The sequence below is a fragment of the Gekko japonicus genome, unplaced genomic scaffold (genome assembly GCF_001447785.1).
Source record: "Gekko japonicus isolate JY-2015 unplaced genomic scaffold, Gekko_japonicus_V1.1 scaffold139, whole genome shotgun sequence".
Classification (NCBI taxonomy): Eukaryota; Metazoa; Chordata; class Lepidosauria; order Squamata; family Gekkonidae; genus Gekko; species Gekko japonicus.
In genome coordinates this window covers 1,808,616-1,827,062 of record NW_015164186.1, presented here as the reverse complement: position 1 = coordinate 1,827,062, position 18,447 = coordinate 1,808,616, and positions in this window count along the sequence as shown.

Genomic DNA, 18,447 nt, shown 5'->3' with positions numbered 1-18,447 from the left:
GCACAGCTTCTTGTTTCAGCTAGGCTGCCACCTGCGCAAAGCAGCGCCACATGCTTTCAGCATCCCTGCACAACATTTGCCATGGCTATAGATCTCTGGCGTGCTATGTAAGCACATGGAGCAACTTTGTAGGGTGGCGGCCCCATTTTAAAAAAGGATTCTGTGTGAGTGCCACAAACGTCCTGTGGATGAGTTCTTTTGCCTCAGCAACATCATGTTTAAATCAAGCCTCTGTGTTGTCCTGCCAAGAGGTAATGAGAATCGTTGCCACTCTCCTGTTTCCCCTGGATTTCTGATAATGTGCAGAACTGTGGTAAAGAAAATTTTACTGGGTTTTTGTACTTGATCAAAAATCTGAGGTAAGCAAGGAAGAAGTTCTCCCTCACCACTTGGTGAGACAAGGCACACAGCCAAAATACCGAGTGGTTCCATGAACACCATGAAAAGTTAGCACTCACTAAGCAGTACAGTTTATGTTTTCCCAGTATCTGAATTCTGTGTGTGCTGCAGTTGTACAGGAAAAGATTATACAAGGCACTGGGGTGCAGCATTCATCTTCTTGAGAATCTCAGCATTTGCTTTCTGAAATAAGTTTCCAGCTCTTTATGGCTGTGAAGGTATGCTTGAAGGCATGTGGGCAACACTTGGTAAAAACTCACAAGCCCAAAGTTTCTCTGGGGATTTGTTCCAGGGTCCAGAAGGATGGTCTTCTGAACCCTGTACAACTCCTTGCTCTACCCATGACCAGCAGAAATACAATACTTTATGCGAAATAAGAGAGCTACATGTACATTTATAGCGCGGTACAATTCAGCTCACTTCTGTGCAGAATCTGGGCTTTGGTTCCGAATTTTGATGATGATGATGATGATGATGATTTTGAGCCCTGCTTGACTGGATGAATGAGAGCTACTTCTGATGTTACTCCACAGCTAAATCTGCAGCCACAGTTCTGCTCTAGTATAGATGCCTGGAAAAGGTAATGGGATGGAGGAGGGCTAATAAACTGAAGTTTAGTCTGGACCAGAGTGAGGTACAGTTGGTCAATAGGGAAGCTACTTGGAGATGTATGGAGTCAGCCTGTCATAGAGGAAGCTGCACTTTTCCTGAAGGAGAAAGTACGTAGCTTGGGGTGCTACAGGATCCTGGTCTATCCCTGGAGGCTCAGGTCTCCTCTGTGGCACACAGTACCTCTCGTCAGCTTCAGTTGACATGCTAGCTACAGCCGTTCCCCAATAAGCATGATCTGGCCCACAGTGATCCATGCTCTGTTCACATACAAGCAACATTACTTAAATGTGCTCTACGGGATTGCCTTTTAAAATGGACTGGAATCTTCAGCTGGTCCAAAATGCAGCAGCCAGCTTACCGTCAGGGTAAGGTTGCCAGCTCTGGGTCAGGAACTGGTTGGAGATTCTGGGGGTGGAGCCTGAAGAGGGCAGGATCTGGGGAGGGGTGGAGCTGCAGTGGTGTATAATGCCACAGAGCCTACCCTTCAAAGCAGCCATTTTCTCCAGGGGAGAGCAGTTCGTAATAGTGAGAGATCTCCAGGTGCCACCTGGAAGTTGGCAACACTGTGTCAGGGGTAGGATATCTCCACTCGCTTCCCATCTGTTTCAGGGTACAATTCAAAGTGCCTCTTCTTACCACTGAGGCCCTAAATGGTTTGGGGCCAGGGTATCCGAGGGACCATCTCCTTCCCTACTATCTGCCAACCCATTAAGACCTGCCTCTCTGGCACTGCCCTCTGTGCCCCTGCCTTCAGATGCGTGGTGGGTGGCAACTACAGCCGGGGCATTTTTTGTGGTGGCAACTTGCCTTTGGAACACCCTCCGCCTTGAAGCCTACTGTACTGTCTTTCAGGTTCTAGGCCAAAATGTACCTCTTAGCTCCAGTTTTTAATTAGGGGTTTTGTCTTTCTTTTAATGGTCTGCTCCAGTCTGTGGTCTGCTTTATGGATAGTTTTATGCTGTTTCTGTCCCTTGTTTGTTTATATATTGTTAATGTATTATTTTAATTATAAGCCACCTCAAGTGGGATTCTAGTGAGGTGGTACAGAGATTTCCTAAACAAATAAATAAACAGTATGTATTTGCAGGGGTAAGTGCCTCTGAGCATGTACAGAGCACCCACTAAGTAGAGGAAGCAGCCAGCAGTTGATGGATTAAGAAGATTTGGGTTCAAAATTCCTGTTTATCCATGGTGGAACTAACTAATTCAGTCGCTTTCTCTTGATTTTAGTGTGGTATAGTGGTTAACCGCTGTGGACTCTAATCTGGAGAATCTAATAATCTAATCTAATCCCCTGCTCCTCTACATGAAGCCAGCTGGGTGGCCTTGGGCCAGTCACCATTCTCTCAGAACACTCTCATCCCCACCTACCTCACAAGGTGCCTGTTGTGGGGAAAGGACGGGAAGGCAATTTTAAGCCACTCCGAGACTCCTTTGTGTAGTGAAGAGTAGGGTATAAAAAACCAAATCTTCTTTTCTTCTTCTTAGGGTTGCTGTAAGACTGAAATAAGGATCCTCACTGATACTTGGAAGAAGAGTGGTTTACAAATCTATTATCCATCTATTACATGTTTATCCCACCCTTCCTCCAGAAGTGGTATAGGTGGCTCACCTCCCTGCCTTCATTTTACCCTCACAACAAGCCTGTGACGCGCGTTAGAGAGTGCTGGGCCAATGGGCACCCGATGAGTTTCAAAATCCAGCACATTATCCATTCAATGTCTCTGTCAGAGGCCACACATTTGTACCACCCTGGTGGGAAAAGCAAAACGGCCTTCTTTGGGGGTGGAGGTGGGAATTGGCTTAATAACCACACAGTTTTATAAAACACATGTCTAGCAGCACCTTGAAGACTAAAAAGAATGCATTCTGGCATTAGCTTTTGCAAATCAGATGTCGCTTCCTCAGATGCACGGAGTCCATAACCATGTCATAGGCACTTTTAAAAGGCAGAAGTGCCTTTAACATGGTTATGCACACATCTGAAGAAGTGAGGCTGGATTTGCAGAAGCTAATGCCAAAATGATTTGCTGTTAGTTTTTAAGGTGCCACCAGACTTCTGTTTTATTTTGCTGCAAAATACTAACACGGCTGTCCCTCCAACAATTTTGGGTAGGCTTCTAAAGACAGCAAAAAGGATGGATTGTAAAGAAGGGAAAAAATTGTATAATGCCTTTCTTTATATTTCTAATTTGTGTGTCAATTTAAAAGGTATAATGTGGATTTTGTCCTTGTTTTTGAATTTTGCATGGACAAAAAGTCGCTGTACATTTTTTCCCAGATTGAGAAAAAGCCCAAGTATAACTAATCGTGAGTTTGACTCAGGGGAAGAGCTCCACCTAGAGATGGTTCAGGGGAAATATATGTTTAGCATGAAAAATACGAACACATGTGACTAAACACCAAGGCGCACGGAACGCTGTTACCTTCCCACCGAAGTGGTCCCTATTTATCTACTTGCAATTTCTTGCTTTCGAACTGCTAGGTTGACAGGAGCTGGAACTAGAGACAGGAGCTCACCCTGTCTTGCGGCACCCGGGTCTTGAACCACTGAACTACTGACCTTCCACAGCCTGCAGTTCAGCGTCTTAACCACTTGAGCCACCGCAGAACACATGAGCAAGAGGCTATGTCCAGTCAGTATTTTTCCTGCTGTGCCTGTGTGAATAATTATATCATCATTTATGATACTGCAACACAGAAAGAATTAGAAGAACACAGAAGGAATCCTAGATCACAAACCCCTAATTAGAGTTGCCAACCTCCAAGTAGGGAAATTACCACTGCTCTCCAGATTACAGAAATCAGTTCCCCTGGAGAAAAGGGCTGCTTTGGTGGGCAGAATCTATGGCCTTATACCCTGCTGAGGTTCCTCTCTCCTCAAACTCCACCCTCCCTAGGCGCTATACCTCCAAATATCCAGGAACTTCCCATCCTGGAGATGGCAACCCTGCTTCCCTTGGATTCATATCATTCTGTTTTTCTTTGAACACTGTGCAAATAGGGAGATTTTGGAAGCGCTCGGAAGAGGCGGAATGGCTCGAGGTCATCACCACCAAAGCAGAGAAGAGAAAGTGTATTCTTTCTAACCTTCTTTCTAATTTTCTTTTAAGGGCAGCCTGGTCTGTGCATGCAGGTGATGGAGAACATAGGCAGCACCATGTCAGCATCATGGATAAGGCTGCCAGCCCCCAGGTGGTGGCTGAAGATCTCCCACTATTACAATTGATCTCCAGGTGACAGAGATCAGTTCACCTGGAGAAAATGGCCACTTTGGAAGAGGGACTCTATGGCAGAGGTGTCGAACTCATTTGTTACAAGGGCCACATCTGACATAAATGTCACTTTGTCGGGCCGAGCCACGTGTGCCAAAAAATGTAATGCCAGGTACCGAAGATAGAAACTGTATAAAGGACAGCAGATGGTAAGCTCCAAGTTGGTGTATCCTTACTGGGCTGGGAGGGGGGTGCAGACGAAAGCCAGCTTAGGTGAAGAGGCAGCAATGCAACACTGGGCAGATGCTCCCATGTGTCTTGACTGCTGCAGAAGAGGTTGTTCTGCCATGCTGAAGATACAATGGAGAGGCTCCGCCTACTCCCCCTAGTACTCCCTCCCTTGTACCAGTTGCTCGCGGGCCGCATAAGAGCCCTGGATGGGCCGGTTCTGGCACCCGGGCCTTATATTTGACACCCCTGCTCTATGGCATTCTACCCCAGTGAAGTCCCTCCCCTCCCGAAACCCCATCTTCCTCAGACCCCTACCCCAAAATCTCCAGGTAGTTCCCAACCCTGAGCTGGCAACCCTAATAATGGAGGATGACCACATCTTGGAATGCTCCCCTTATGTTAAAAAAAAAATTGCCACCAAAAACCCCCAATACAGCAGAGCTGGGGGAAACTTTAGCTAGAGCCATTTCTCCTTGTGCTGTTCGTTTTCTATTTTCAGGGAGGATTTTTTTTCTTTTTTCTTTTTGCATGAAGTACAGGCCTGAAGGAGTACAAGCAGTCCGTTCTGCCTCCTAAGCATTCTGCCTCCTCATCCCAACCATCATTCTTCTGCATGTATGAACCAGGCTGTAGTACAGAGAGGGTAAGCTGGGCCAAAGGGTGTACCCTTTGTACTTTGTAGACAGCAACTCAATTGGAAAGCAGCCCAGGCAAGAGATCTTACACCATCAGCACCTGAAGACTGCCAGTTCCTTGAGGGAGTTCTGTTATGGGAATTGCTTTTAAATACAACCCCCCTCCCCGCATTGTAAAATTCCCTTGTCAAAATAGTTGCATAAAATATATCAAAAATGAACAAATAATATGAAACAGGGACCAGATTGGGAGCAGAACAAAAAAACAAGATGGCCAGCCACATTGGCTCCAACTAGTAGCTCTCTCTACAAATAACCCCTCCATGCACTGGTTGAACATGGGAGAAAGGAGAGCCAACACCAGCATGTTGGCACCATCTGCTGCTTCCACACAATCACTGGGATATTTCCATAGTGTGAATGTAAGGGGGAAGTTTCCATGCTTCCTCCCTGAGATTGGGGTCACTGCTTTCTGAACGTTGATGATCGCAGGGGGAGCATATGCTCAGACACTTCCTCTGTGCATAGGCACCAGGCAGGGCCAGGGCCAGCACACTCCTGCATACTTTCCTTCACTGTGCATTCAGATACTGTGCAGAGGGATTAAGCATACAGGACTCCTGACTCCCACAAAAGGCACTGGCTTCCTTTCTATGCAGTGTAAAAACAGGGACATTGAAAGAATCCTCTCTTTAGGCATCTCAGTCAAGTTGCCAGCCAACAATGGCTGGAGATCGCCTGGGATTACAATTGATTTCCAGGCAACAGAGACTGCCTGGAGAAAATGGCTGCTTTGGAAGGTGGACTCTATGGCATTAAACCCCATTAAAGTCCCTCCCCTCCCCAAATGCTACCCTCGTCAGGCTCCACCCCCAAAATCCCCAGGTATTTCCCAACCCAGAGCTTGCCAAACCTACATCTCAGGAACAAGCGGGATATGAAAGGCAGCCATGTTGTTCTATTCACAGGTCTGCCTAGGGTTGCCAGCTCTGGGTTGGGAAATACCAGGAGGTTTGGAGGGTGGATGCTGAGGAGGGCAGGGTTTGGGGAGGGACTTCAATGGAGTATGATGCCTTCCAAAGTGGCCATTTTCTCCAGGTGAACTGATCTCTCTCTCCCCTGGAGATCAGTTATAATACCAGGAGATCTCCAGCCACCACCTGAAGACTGGCAACCCATTTGTCTGCCCCATTTGTAACTAAAACCAGTGGGCAAGAAACTCTGCTTTTTACACAAATAGCGCTACATGGGTGAAGGGATCTGATCCTTTCTTCACGTTACGTCCCTTCTCATCAAGAACTTTTCTTCCCAGTCTGACTCACTTTTGATATCAGAGTCATTCTGGAGAGAAAGAGTTTGAGACAATAGAATACGGAGGAAGTGAAGCAGAGAAGAGGAAGGATTCTGCTCCCACCCACCCACCCACCCCCGTTTACTACTTTTGATGTAAAAAAGGAGATTCCCCACCCTCCTTTAGACACAAAAGGGAGATGTATGAAGAACAATTATATTGGCCTCGTTATGTTCTAAATGGCCCTCAGTACCTCACCCAGCTATTTGGTGTCATATTGCCTCACACCTGGGAGTAAAGAAGATGGGGTGCATAAAGAGAGAGCTTCAGACCCCTTTTCTCAGCTTGAGAGAAAATGATTGAGGTATAGAGTGGTGTGGGGGAGGGAGACCTTTGGATCAAGTACAGTTTTACAAGGACCAGGTCACATGCAAAGCCTTGGGGGGGCTGATTTGACCCCCAGACCTCCAGTTGACTATGGTGCAGTCTAATATGGGGAAATTTCTGGAAATTTAGAGGTGGAGCCTGGGGAGGGCATGGTTTGGGGAGGGGAGGGACCTCAGTGGGGTGTAAGGCCACAGAGTCCACCCTCCAAAGGAGCCATTTTCTCCAGGGCAACTGATCTCTGTAGGCTGGATATCAATTGAAACTCCAGGAGATCTCCAAGCCCCACCCGGAGGCTGGTAACCTTAGTGTAGACAAAAGCATGAGGAGTATATTACATGATCACTGCAATGGGGAAAAAATATAAGAGGGAATATAATTCCCTCTTGGCTGGAAACGGAAGGTCTATAAGAGGAAAGCCTTGTTTGTGTTCAATGAACAGATCAGTCTAAATTCATTTTGGCTCATTAGAGTGGTGGATCAAGCTCTGTCTAGGCAGCGGATATGATATATTTTCTTACACTGAATAAACATAGATTCCTGCCCACCTTTTGCATCTAGCAAAAGCAGTACCCTGAAGTGCAAAGGTTAATTGAGCTCTAAAAGATCAATATTTATCAGCAAAATAAACTCCAGATAATTTCAGCTGGCCAATGGCAGTCTTTTCCCAGCTACTCAAGTTCCTACAAAAATAAAAGAAGAGTAAAGGTCTGGAAAGGGGGACGTGAATGAGGTCGATTGGTTCAGTTTCAGTAGGGAAACCTTCAGAATATGCAGAAGAGAGAGGGATTGTAGGTTGGCACTAGAAATGTCAGTTTAGGGACTTCAGCTCCATAGAATTCTGGGTACTCAAGACTTGAGTTCTTTTCATGGCAATATGCATCATCAGCCCCTTGGACTGGCAGGTAGTAAGAAGCCTCTGGACTGGATTGGCCTGATATAGAGAGAGACTGGCCTTTAGCCCGCACCTGGTCAACAGATTGGTATCTTTGTCAAAGAAAGGCACTAAAATAATTTATGAAGCTGTTAAATTCTTGATTGTACAATCACAAGAGACAGAAAAGCAGAATCGGGGTGGGGGGATTACCTCTCCCAAGTACGTATATAGTCCCCTAGATAAGCGTGCACAACTAGAACTTTAACATAGAATTATCCAGTGAACTGACTTCTTAGTACCTTCTCTCTGCAACCGGTCATGGCTTGATCAGCCCTGTTAGTTGTAGTTTTGAGGTAATTTTGAGGTAATTTATTCTTGAAGTCATAGATCATCCCACCTAGGCAACATGACTTCACTATTCTAATAAATCTCCACTCTAGTTCCTTTCTACTTCCACACCTTCTGCTTGTTGCATTTAAGGTTCCAGCTTCTAAAGGGCCTGACTAGAGACATCCTGACCAAGAATTTCATACCCAGATTTTTTTGCAGCTATCCACTTCCTTGGCTTGGCCAGGCACACGTGCACAACCTCTACAGGCATACTAAAAGAGTGTTGGACTCCTTGGGTTTCTTCCAAATGACTACAGCCTTGAGTTTCCCAAGACAGCCATTGGAAAAGCATTAAAGCAAAGGTGGTTTAATGCTTACAAGATGATGTGGAGGGAGTGCCTCCAAGTGGCAAAACCAAAATGCCTTGGCAGGCCATGCTGTCCCCCCATTACTTCTGACGTATTCTTTTTAATTTGTTCTTACTCACGTTCCTTCTGATGTACAGTGGAAAAACACTACAGGCAACTTAGGGCAGATCTCTGTATCCTTCTTTTCTCTCCACCCACCCACCTTCTGACTCTGAAACTTTTCTGCAATAAAAGTATTGGACAATGGGACAGATGGGGAGGAGCAAAACTCTGGATGGATCAGTCCAGCTGTGTTACTTGAGGAACAACTAGATTTAAATATATATATTTATACTTAATTAAATGCATATAGTAAAAGAACAACAAAATATGACAACAGGGAGAGCATATGAAAAAGGGTGAACAAAGACAATTATACATTTTTCATAATTTGACAAAATGTTATTACAATTCTAATAAGCGTATGGCTGCGATCACATGCGCCTTTAGATCCCGACATAGCTTCGAATGCCTGATGGATCTAAAGGAAGCCATCAGACAGCAACGTTTGGGAAGTGTCCCGCAGTCACTAGCAACCCGTGCTGCTCTGCTACGGAAGCAAAGACACCGGGGAAAGTCCGGTGTTCACCGGATACGACAGGCCTTGGATGGATTTCCTCTGTCTGATCACTTAAGCATGCTCTCATGCTGTCAGGATGGTCTGATCATTCCATCCCGACTCCGTGCTGTTGTCCCCCCCCCCTTTCGCGGTATGCACATCATCACAAACTCCATAGGGAGCCCTCAGTGCAGAGGCGCGATTCCTCAATTCCTCATTTATGCGCATGGAAAACAAAGAGCAAAAAAAAGACTCAACCGTGGTTGCGTCTAATCACACAGTGATAGGCTGAGCCCGCAGCTTCAAAGGGATGTGTGATCTCGCAACTGCGTGTTAAATTCCTCCGGAGGAAATAGCCTCGCTTCCCCTCCGCTTCTACCGGCACATGTGACCTCAGCCTAGGAGTATTATTTATGTTAAACTAGCAGTAAAGCCCGTTGTGGAAATAAATACAACGAGATCTAGAAAGAGGCTCTGGGGGAGTGCTCTGGCTTTGGGCAAACAGTGTCATTTTGCTGTGGTGACCTCAGCAGGGTATAATGACAGAGTCCACTGTTTTCTCCAGAGGAACTGATCTCTGCTCCCTGAAGAGCAGTTGTAATTTTGAGTGATCTGTAGCCCTCACCTGGAGATTGGCAACAATTGTTACCCAGGATGAAATGGCTGGTTTGGAGGGTGGAGTCTATGGCATTCTACCTGTCTGAGGTCCCACCCCTCCGCAAATCCCACCCTCTCCAGGCTCCACCCCTCAAATCCCCAGGAATTTGCCAGCCTGGAGTTGGCAACCCCATCTCCTTCCCAGCTAACCATCAACCTACCATTATCTGCCCCTTTGACTTCAGCTGACTTCCGCCCTCCCTTCTGCAGAGCAATTGTAATTTTGAGCGGTCTCCAGCCCTCACCTGGAGATTGGCAACAATGGATCCCCATGAGGGACTGAGTGGTTTGGAGGGTGGAGTCTATGGCATTGTACCTGTCTGAGGTCCCACACCTCCTCAAACCTCACCCTCTTCAGGCTCCATCCCTCAAATCTCCAGGAATTTCCCATCGGGAGTTGGCAACCCTATCAGGATTGGCCCCAATATGTTTTCTCCCAAAGGGCAAAGTAGGTGACTGGACCAAACTTAGTTGCCTACCAACAGGCACTGAGGGGAAAGTAGGGTTGCCAGCTCTAAGGAGGGAAATACCTGGAGTTTTAAGGGGTGGATTCTGTAGAGGGCAGCATGGGGGGGGGCGGAAGGACTCAGCAGGTATAATGTCATAGGGTCTACCCTCCAAAGCAGCCATTTTCTCCAGGGGAAACTGATCTCTGTCATCTGGAAATCAATTGTAGCAGTGGGAGATCTCCAGGTCCTACCTGGAGATTGGCAACCCTAGGGGAAAGTCTGCTGCACAGCAGGGGGTTGAAGAGAATGGTTTGATGGGTGCTGGGCCAAGATTGGCAACAATAGTTCCCCAGGAGCAATTAGCTGGGTTGGAGGGTGGAGTCTATGGCACTGTAACCTGTCTGAGGTCCTTGCAGTGGGAACCAAAGCAGCTGTCATCATTCTCCTCTCCCCCTATGAGGTATGTTAAGGTCCATAAGCCCCCAGGCAGCTTTTAAAACATGATCCTGGGACCTACACACCACCAGACATTCCAACTGCCTTGGGGGGGAGTATGAGGTGTGGAATGGTGTGAAGTCCAATCAGCTTCCATATGCAAAAGACCTTGAAGGTTCCATATGCAACTGACATTCCAACTGCCTTGCGGGGAGGGGGGTGAGTTTGAGGTGTGGAATGCAGTGAAGTCCAATCAGCTTCCATATGCAAAAGACCTTGAAACGCTGGGCGGGACTGCACAAAGCAGCCAGTCAACCCAGCTAGCGTCTTCTGACAGTTCAAGCGTCCATACACTAAAGGAGTGCATTTTAGAACTTTGGCACCCACTATTCAATTATATATAAGGAGAGATGATGTTTCCCTAGAATCCTATTAATGGAAGGTAAAGAGATATGTGGTTGCCAACTCCAGAATGCAAAGTTCCTGGAAATGTGGAGATGGTGCCTGGAAAGGGCAGAGTTTGGGGAGGGAAGGGACCTGAGCAGGATATAATGCCATAGAACCCACCCTACAAAGCGGCCATTTTCTCTAGGGTACATGATCTCTGTAGTTTGGAGATCAATTGTAATTCTGGGCGAACTCTGGGCCTCACCAGGAGGCTGGCAACCCTATCAACAATGTGAGTTGACAAAAGGAATAAGTAGTCTCAAAACAATTTTAAAATCACCAGCATTTGATTGGTTTTTTGCTAATTAGGTAATTTTTCTACTAGAGCTATTTTCCAAGGTTGCTGAGGAATGATTGGTTTGATGGATTTCTACTATCATTGTTACAGTACATATATATAATAAATACATTTTCAATACATCTGTTTATCTAACCAACTGTGTTTGTGGAGGGGAAAAGGTTACTAATTCTTTTGCTAGTATAAGCAGTATTGTGGTTGTTGGTTTTTTTAAAAAAAATGAGAGATAAAAAACAGAAGGTTGGCTAAATTATTTCACCCTTCTTCTGACTGTACTGCAAACTTAATTTTGTTAGAAAAAACTTATTAATAGAACAAAGGACTAGCTAAGTGGTTATTAATAGCTAGCAAAAGAGTTGCTCATCTCTGTGTGCCCATGATACTTTGCAGGCCCTTCCTTCCGCATACAACTCACTTCCGGTCCGGCACCTTTAAAAGTTCCACTGTCTTCCTTTCGCTAATGCCCGTCTAGGAATTCAACTTCCTGGATGTTTCACACGGACCTCTTTCTTTGTGACACCAGCCTGCTCTTCCCACGCTATTGTTCGTGAGTTTCGATTTTACAGTTGCGCACACGGCTCCATCTTCACCACAGGAATGTTAAACAATAAGCGTTTTTACAGTTTTTAAAGGCTTCAATCAACTTTTTTCTCTCCGGAATCGGATTTCTGGGATTTACTATTCATTTTCCGCTCAACCGCTTAATTCAAATTGACTCCAAACTCAGTTCAGGTAAGCGGCACGTTTTTGTTATCTAGCACGTTCAAAACGGGTTTCGCATTGTTTCTTTTAACTCACAGTTGTTGTCCTTCTTCAAAGAGGTCGGCTGACGAAGAATTTATGCCGGTAATCCGGCTCGATCGGCCACTATAGAGTTGCTTGGCACTTGCCTTCTTCGTGGGAGGAGGTCAAAGCCCAATTCAGCTTCTTCCGAAGCTGGATTACGCCAACCTCACACTCCCTCTAGGGCGCTGCTGCCTGCTTGTCCCCCCCCCTCGCTGGGGAGTGATGCGTTGGGCTGTATATTGCCCAAACTGTCAAAAGTGGCCGTCGCTCGCTTCGCACGATTGCGAAACGCTTCAGTCCTCCATCTTAGCTAGACCGGAAGCCCATTTCACCCTTCTTCTGACTGTACTGCAAACTTAATTTTGTTAGAAAAAACTTATTAATAGAACAAAGAACTAGCTAAGTGGTTATTAATAGCTAGCAAAAGAGTTGCTCATCTCTGTGTGCCCACATTCATCGTGAGCCTTTCCTTTCAGTCTTGGTTTAAACAAGACAGGTAAAAAGCTCCCAATTCCAAAAACAGAAAACCCAGTCTATTTATATGACTTATAGTTCTTCTGCTGCCCACGCTGGCAAAGAGATTCAGGAAAAGAAGGCAACCAGAGAGGCCTGAAGACATTTGGAATATTATTATAGAAGGGTAACATAATGGGATCCATTGTCAACTTTCCTGCCTGCACGAACAGCAGTGACCAAGCACCCTCCCAGAGTTTCTCTCAATTGTGTTAAGAATAGTCAATCTATTGCGCTTGGCAGATCATTTCCAATAGAATTTGCTGGTTTTCTAATTAAATACCTCTCTTTACGTTTAAAAAGGTAACCTAAAATCTGAAAACACTGGGATGGAATCCACGTGGCTGCCTGGTGGACAGGGGAGCCAACACAAGAAGGAGAAGGCACATGGACCACCCCCCTCCCCATCTCTCATTTAACAATTTCCAGGGGGGTTGAAAGATGACATCACGGACACTGTATCAGTTCCATCCTTGGAATGTGTATGAGAGCGAAGGAGAAAACAGCACATCCTTTCAGCTGGAAGAGTTTGGAAGGCATCCATGTAGTGGGAGATTAAAAAAACACTAAGTGAGGAGGAGGAGGAGATGTCTTGGAAAGCATAAAAGAACACTCCTTTGAAGCTCTGGCCATAATTCACATACATCACAGAATTCATCATTTCTTGTTACAGAAGCTGGAGAGTGGTTGACTTGGCACCAAATTGGGATCCTTCAGCAGAGGACACCTAGACCCATCAGGAGCAGAGAGGAACAATTGCCACAGATGTGGAATGGGAAGGACAAAGACATGGTCCAAAGCTTCCCTGATTAATGGAGATCGCACTCTCCATCTTCAGCATCTAAGGTAAGTTTTCGCCAGACATTGCCCTCCTTTTATCAAGCTCCCCCCTAAAAAGAATGCCTGATTCACAAAGCAGCATGCTACAAGAAGGCCTCAAGTGTGTCTTTAAAAAACCAAAACAAAAAACTGAAGCCACTATATTAGTAGGTTTGCCATCCTCCAGTTGGGGCCTGGAGATCCCCCAGAATCATAACAGATCTCCAGGCAATAGAGATCAGTTCCCCTGGAGAAAATGGCACCTGCAGAATGCCATTATAAGGCATTCTATCATAACATTATGGCATTATACCATGCAGTCCTTCCCCTCCCTGAAACCCTCCCTTCCCCAGGCTCCATGTCTGAAATCTCCATGATTTTCTCAACCTGGAGTTGGCAACCTTACACATTTACATGCATCCATGCCTATCAAGAGAGGGGTGGCCCCATGTTTTTTTTTCCCCCGTGGATTGACAGTGGCATCATCCCAAGGAGGAGAAAGGATGCTGGAGGATTCCCTGTGCTACAAATGACAAATACAGGGGGATCCCAGCAGGCTCGTAGCCAAGATTTTTTAATTGGGGGGGCTTTAAATAAGTCAGGGGGCACCCCCACACACATACCCGCACACACTCCCACACACACATACCCACACACACATACCCACACACATTCCCACATTTTACAGGGCCAGATGGGAAGTCAGGGGGCCTTGGCAGTAAGTCAGGGGGCCGGGCCCTGGAATGCCCCACTGTAGCTACGGGCTTGGATCCCAGAGGCACCATTTGTCACAAAGTATGGCTCCATCCTCGAAGCTGGCATACCTTGAATCCCAGTCTAAAAAAATAAGGGCCCTAAACTTTGGGGAATGAACTGGGCATAGGCTGGTGCTCTCTGGTGTAAGGTCCTCTTTTTAGAGGACATGTCCTCTCTTTTTTTATGTCTGTCCTCTGTTGGGCTGTTTTTTTAAAAAAATGATTTCAATATCCTCTTTTTTGTTGGGAGGCTGATCCTATTTGGCTCTACAGTCCTCCAGTGGCGAGAAGCTTCAGTTTTGCCACTAGCACTACTTCCTAGTATGCGTTTTGAACAGGGCTTCGTGTTTCATTGTTGCATGTTGAGTTTTTCTTAAGTCTCTGGACTGCTTTGCTCCATATCCTTGACTCCTTCCCTCCCCCATAGCAATGGCACAGAGTCCCTGTCCACTGCCAAGAAGTGCAGGGGTCCTGGACATTCCTGGTGTTGGGCTTGTTAGCTGTGCAATAGTAGTGGATCATGACTGGAAACAGTTAACATGTTTTTAAAGGCCTAGCAGAAAATGAGTTCAGGCAAGGTTGCCTGGCAACCAAGTTTGATACAGTGGTTGGGTTCCCTACTAGAAGCATCTGCCTCAGGGGTCATTTCATAGAAAAAGAGCTAGGGGAACTCATTAGCATAACTCATTAGCATATGCCACACCCCCTGACATCAGGGGCCCGGCGGTGGACCTGCAAGGCCGGCGGAAGTGCGAGGAAGCCCCGCCAAGGCCCTCCCTGGCCCCAGGCAGGCAGGGTTGGGGAGAGGCGGGGAGGAAGCAACTTACCCTCCATCTTCTCCTGCCTCCTCCTGGCTGAATGAGGGCTGGAAGTGGGGCAGCCAGAAGCAGGGGGCGGGGCTTCATTGTGTGCCCCGCCCCCTGCACCTCACCCGGGGGAACTGCGTTCCCCCGCGTTCCCCCCCGAAATGACCTCTGATCTGCCTGTGTGTGAGAGAGAACTGAACGCCTTGCTTTCTGTTCTGAATGCTTTATGTTCATGTGCTCTAAGATGGGTTAATCATCTTGAATCTCAAATCCAAGCAAAGCACCTTGTTTATTCTCCCAAGACTATGTGGACTCAGTCACTCTGGTCAGCTCTGGGCTCTGACTAATAGCCCTCTCCCTTTGAGTGTGAGTTTTAATGGGAGGCTTTTCATTGCATTTGCTGCCTTCTGCTGTTGGGTGAGCAACCTCGTGTGCTGGAGAGAAGCACTTTGGAATATCCAACTTGCCTTGGATTTGGATAGATCTAAACCTATCACCAAAACAAAATTTAACCTCAAAAACTGAGCTACATTAAAGAAGGTGCCTCACCATATTGCTGGAGAGGATGCCAAGAACTAGGCACCTATAAACATTGCTGGTGGGATTGTAGTGTTATAAGAAACTTTTGGAAATCGGTTGTAAAACAAATTTACGACATAACTAATCTAGAGGTCCCGATGGAAATGGAACCCTTAATACTAAACCATTGGCCAAAGCTATACGACTTAGTCATAGGCTTCAACTAATAGAAATACTCTGTGCAGCTGCCCGTGCAGTTATAGCTAGATTTTGGAAGAATGACAAAAGACTTACTATATCTGATTGGTTTTTGAAAATCCAGGAATATTGTATAATGGACAAGCTAGCAGATTCTATGTCACTAGGAGATTCCGATTGATATAACTCGAATTTTGTTAAAATTTGGTTTCCGGTTCTTGAATATTTCACTTCACATAAGGAATTTGAACATATTCTTGAAGCCATCAATATTGTATATTAATACTGGTTCTAAATGCTACATGAGTTACACCCTTTTCTTTTCTTTTTTTCCCTACTAAAGGTTGTATTACTATATCAATAACTGTTCTATGTTACAAATTCCATGACTGTTTTTTGCTATTTGTTACATCAACTGTTTTATGTTATAAGACATGTATGTCTGCGATTGTTCTCTGTTATAGGCTCCAAGGACGTCTATACAAGGTGGATGTTAATACTTTTGTGCTATGCTTATAGTTGACATCGGTCACAAATGTATTTGATTATTAAATATAATAAAGCTTATTTAAAAAAAAAAAAGAATATCCAGACCAGCAAAGCGGAAGATAAAGTAGCTTGTATTTTCACTTCATGACCAGGAATGTGCCAAAGAGAAAGTATAAATTTAGCCATGAACTTGAAATAAAATTTCCTTGCTTCAATGCTGGCAGAAATGAAAATGAAGCAGAATGCACTACATGCAAAAGTTTTGTGTGTGTAGCAAACAAAGGAAGTCATGATTTGGAAGCACATGTCAACAGTGACAAGCACAAAAAAAAAGGCCAGAGCTGACTTAATACCCCAAAGGTCAGTGAATTCTTTATCAAACAAAATTCAAAAACAGAAGACGAAGAGCATTGTCATTTCATGCAGTAAAACATCATCTACCAAATAGGTCTATAGACTGCACTTCAAAATTAAATCAAGTGATATATTCTAATTCAGACATAGCAAAAAAGGTTTCCTGTGCAAGAGCAAAAACTGAGGCCATTGTCAATAGAGTGCTTGCTCCACATTCTGTTGCTATGGCAATTCAGGATTTAAATGAAATATTCTGCTCAGGTGTTCCCACAGGTGACAGCAACCATGGATCACAAAAACTATTCCCTGTTGTGATACAATATTTTCATAAAGTACTTGGTATTAAATCAGAACTGATACAGCTGAATAGCATGCCAAATGAAAAATCGGAAACAATAGTGGACTGTGTTACACAAGCATTAAAGGACCTCCTTATGGCCTTCTTATGAAGTGTGTTGCATTCTCTGATATCAGTAAAAACACTAATTTTGGAGGAATAAATCACTCTGGAAGGAAAATGTTTTCCATACCTTGAAGCATGAATTAAAGAGAGAATTAGTTGGTGTTGGTTGTCCAGCACACATCCTTCACAACTATATAAAGCATGGGACAAACACATTGTCTGCAGACATAGAATGCATCGTAATGAAGATTTACAATTATTTCTCCATATATACAGTAAGAAGAGAAAAACTCAAGAGTTACTGTGAATTCATTGATATAAATTACAGACATTTATGGTCAACAGCAGAACAAGATGGCTATCCCTCTTTCCTGCCGTAGAAGGGTAACTGCAGATATTTCCTGGTGTGGAATCTTTTTTTCCTATCTATAGATCTAATTATCAACATGCTCCTTATGTGGTGGCTTCCGGTCGAGCTTTGATGGAGGATTGACGCATCCCGGAATTGCTCGGGACGTGCGACAGCTTCTTTCGACAGCTTGGGTTATTTACAACCCAAGGCAGCACCCTCCGTGCGGGGGGAGCCGAGAAAATGCAGCAGCGCCCAAGCAGAAGTTGAGATCAGAGTGATTAATGTCCCGGAGGGGGGATTTTTCACCCTTTGAACTCCTTCTACGTAGCGGGCAGGAGCAGAGCATCTCTTCAGAAGCTGTTTCGAGCTGGGAATTCCAGCATAAATCCTTCATCAGCCGATCTCTTGGGAAAGGATAACAGTGAGTTGGAAAAAGAAGCATTTGCGTACCCCTGTTTAAAAGTGCAAGATAACAATAACTGATAAGCTTACCGTGTAATGGAGTAAAAGACTTTTTGGCTTTGTGGTTAAGCAGTCACTAAAAGCAGCATCCCGATGGTGTAATTTTGGAAGAAAATAACCGTGTTTAAAACCTTTAAAAACGCTAAAAAATAACATTGTTGAACATTCCTGTGGTGAGCAAAAGTGAAACTGACGGAGCTATCGCGAGTTTTGAATGCCATTGAAAGGCTGCTGACAGGAAGAAATTCATCAGTACATCGCATAGAGCAGCCCGGAGGACCATCTGACTACCGGAAGAAGATCAATCAGGAAGTTGCCTTCTCTACACATATAAATCATAGACAAGTTGCGCCCGGCATTTTGAGGAGGACTGCAGACTACCGGAAGAAGATTGATCAGGAAGTTGCCTGCTCTACACACATAAAACATAGACAAGTTGCGCCCAGCATTTTGAGGAGGACTGCAGACGTAAAAGGCTTTCTAAGCTCATAAATCAAAGGGAAGCGGGGCGAAAAAACGAAGGTCTGTGTAAGTACATAGAGGCCTATGCCAATGTGACTGTGTGGTGGCTCTAAGCCAATTTGACTATACGCCAACACGGAGAAGCCAAAGGGGAAAATTGATATTTTTTTGAGACCAAGAGCAACCTCGACTTCAAGCCCAAGGATGGCAATGTCGGAAAAGGAGAAGGAAAAGGAGAAGGAAAAATTAAAGAAAGAGAAAAAGGATTGGCAACTTGCTATAGAAGCCATGGAGAAAAGAATG